Source organism: Dermacentor andersoni, chromosome 1 (genome assembly GCF_023375885.2).
Source record: "Dermacentor andersoni chromosome 1, qqDerAnde1_hic_scaffold, whole genome shotgun sequence".
Lineage (NCBI taxonomy): Eukaryota > Metazoa > Arthropoda > Arachnida > Ixodida > Ixodidae > Dermacentor > Dermacentor andersoni.
In genome coordinates this window covers 398,422,521-398,426,181 of record NC_092814.1, presented here as the reverse complement: position 1 = coordinate 398,426,181, position 3,661 = coordinate 398,422,521, and positions in this window count along the sequence as shown.

The following is a 3,661-nucleotide window of genomic DNA, read 5'->3' as shown; positions in this document are numbered from 1 at the left end:
AGGGAAACGACAAAAGACGGAGACGTACAAAAGCACAATTCGCAATAGGGGATCAGAAAGTTTGGACGTGGTAGTTCATAGTGTTTTCTTTTTCTTTTTTCATTGGTTAACCTAGGTAGGATATTAGGCAGCGTAGTAGCAAGAGCTTGGTGGCGCAACCCACCGCCCCGTTCCAAAGGGGATGCTCATAACATCCATCCAACCATCCATTTGACATCTCGAATGGTGGGACGTCTCGAATGGTGGTGGATGACATCTCGAATGGTGGGACGCGGTTTGGATAGTGTGGCGAATGGACGTGCTATTCGGGGCTCCGTAGCGGCGACGAAATCATAAGTTTTTGTGCATGCTTTGAGCTTGCTTCTGCTTTTAATTTGCTGATTTTTTGCCTTCAAATAGTAATTGAGTGGTTTTTCTTTTTCTTTCTTCTTTTCTGTCTCTCGTATTTCAGGTGCGCGGGTGTGTTTCGTGCACATTTGGTTTTGCAGGATTGTTAGAGCGTCCTTTCGCGCCACGTGCTTCAACACGTGCAGCCGGTTGGGACGTTGAGTGTTTGTAGTCTTTAAATGGTAGCTTGGAGGTGGCAAGATTAATAGCTATTAGGTGGTTTTACTGTGCGTGTTTTTGGTAGGAAATTGAAAGCGTGGCCGCGTGGTTGAGCGCGTGCGAGAGCGTGTCATACCTTCGGTCTCCGCGGCACTGGTTGCTTTTGAAACAGTGATGAGAGTTGCTTTGCGACATTTTGAGGATTTGGATCTTCTGCGTATCGGTTCTTGCTAAAAGGCACGTGCTCTGCATTGATATAGTGGTATAGTATTGTAGTATCAGTAGTAGCATTATTAGCATCAGTAGTAGCATTATTATAGTATTATAGTATTTGCAAAAAGCCGTGCAATACATGGCGAGAAAGCCGGCAAAGCAGGCAGTGCGCGGGGGGTCCCTCAAGGCTGATGAGCTGATGAGGATACGGATGAGAATGCAGAGAGCATCGAACCAACCGGCACACAATCTGATGTCCGTACTAGACTGCAGAAAATGTAGGCTTTCCAGGAAGAGCTTGTCAAACAGGTGCAAGAGCTCAAGAATGAGCTGGACAGGAAGCGTGATGCACGGAAGGTAGTTGAAAAGAGACGAAGCAGCCGAGGAAAAGCTGAACAGGGCCGCCATTGTGAACGAGAATGTGCGCGACAATGGAACGCAGAGCTCCGACGCGACAGGCGAGGGAGTGTTACCAGGGTACGTAGAATTCGGGCAGCGTGATGAAGGGTTAGCTAGAAAGAGCGGCACCTACCTAGAGACCGCCGCGCGGAAAAAGCAGGAACCTAGGGGACAATGCCCCTCGTCGAGTTCGAATCACGCGGAAAAGGACAAAGGGAAGCAGGGAGAGGTAGGAGAGAGTGAAAGGGTGATGATCGCTGGCGACTCAAACATAGCTAGTTGCTCAAAAGCAATTGTGGAGAGGGTGAAAGGCGATAAAAGAGTGGCGGTAGGGACATTTCCAGGGCGGACTAGGTTCTGTTATGAAGCGAGCAAAAGAAAAGCTCGCCGAAAATGCCCACGTGCGCAACCTTGTCGTAGTAGCAGGTGGGCTAAATGACGTCCTGAACAGGAAAGGGACTGGACTAGTCCAGCGCTTGCCGAAGGGGGTGGACAACTTGCGCGAGCTATCCCCCCAGGTGCAGTTCGTGGTGTGCACGGTGCCGGAGGTGCCTGTATGTCACAGTCACGTACAAAGAGCCGTAATGGCTGCTAATGAGGCAATATGGAAAATGAGTCGAGAAAAAGGCTTCGAGGTGGTCGAAGTAAACAGGGAAGTGAGAAGGTGTGGTGGTTTTAAACGAGACTGGATCCACTTCAATTACAGGCTGGCACAAAAAGTGGGCTGGCGACTTGGTGGTCGCGCTGTTGCTTTTTTAGGGGGCCCGCGGGCACTCAGGAGGTCAGAGTAGATAGTAATGAAGAAGGTCCCCTAGGGGAACATCAGAAGAGCATCGCCGTCGAAAACAGAAAAAGGAGGAAAGCAAGAAAAAGAGCTCGCCATGCAATAGGCTACATAAACATGCAGGGCGGCAGAAGAAAGGAAAAGTGGGCAGAGATTCAGGAGCAGTTACATAGAGAACAAATAGGGGTGTATGCGATTACAGAAACGTACCTTAGAGACTCAGAAGAGCCGCCAGTTATTGAGAATTATGTTTGGGAAGGGTGCAACAGAATTAAGTCGGAAAGAAAGGGAGGGGGAGTCGGAATGCTCATCCATCAGGGAGCCAAATGCGAAAGAGTAAATTCAAAATGTCAAGAGCATCTTTGGTTATCAGGTACAATGAGTGGGAAAAAACAACTTGGCTGGGCGTTACGTATTTGTGGACCGGAAATAATTGCACAGAGAAGAATAAAGAGTTAGTGGAATGCATAAGCGCTGATATTAAGGGTTTCGGGAATGGTGCTGAAATTGCCCTATTAGGTGACCTGAATGCCCACATACAGGATTTAGATGGCTATACCGACAACAACGGGAAGTCAATGCTAGACCTTTGTGAGCAACATAACCTTGTTATCGTGAATACAGGGCCTAAGTGTGAAGGGCAGATCACGTGGGAAGTGGGAAACCGGCAATCCACCATTGATTACTGTCTGATGACAGAAGGAATTCTTGATAAGTTGAGAGAAATGGTCATCGATGAGGAAGGGTTTAACAGCATAGGGAGTGACCATAAACGCATCATATTGAAAATGGGATATGTAGTTGGAAAAGAGAACAAGGAGAGCAAAATGGCCAGTCCAAATTTGAACGCTGAACAAACAGTAAATATAGTCACTAGAGTTGAAGAACTTGGCAAGTGGCCAAGTAAGGAGTGGGAATATGGTGAGCTTCTAAGTGTAATAACGACAGAAATACGGAAAGAGAAAAAACATGTTCGTTGGAAAAGAACAATGAAACCGAAAAGCTGGTGGAACAAGGAGATACGAGAAGCGATCGCCGAACGACAGAAAGCATCTCGAGAGCACAGGCAGGCAAAGAAGGCGCAGTTGCCGCAGGATGAAGTGACCAGTAAATCGGAAATATACCGGGACAAAAAGTCTATGGTCCAAATACTGGTGCAAGCAAAATTAAAAGGTGAAAGTGAACGTTGGTTGTCAGAAATAGGTGAGAAAAAGAAGGCCGCACCTAGAATATTTCGAAACCACATAAAGTTATTGGGCAGGAAGTCAACAACAATACAACAACATATCCTAGACGAAGATGAAAACAGACTGGAAGGAGAAACGGCAATAAATTACACCCGAAAAATAACAGCCGAATCTTTCCAAGGCAATGACGAGGTTGCATTTGAAGAAAAAAAGAGCATGAAAGAGACCCAAGTGGAAAAGGAGCAGGTGCTGACAAATTTAAACTGGAAGAAAGCGGAAGAGAAAATTCCTAAGCGCAAAGCCACAGCGCTAGACGAGGTTCCCGTTAGGCTGATAAATGAACTGGGACCAAAAAGTAAGGAAGCTCTGGTGAAAGCAGTGGAAAAAGCTTTAAAAGACAAACCAATACCAGACAGTTGGCGACAAAGTAGAATGAATTTAATTTATAAAGGTAAGGGGGAGAAAGACAGAATTCACTCGTATAGACCGTTGACCATTACATCGGTAATATACAGGCTAGCAATGCAGGCAA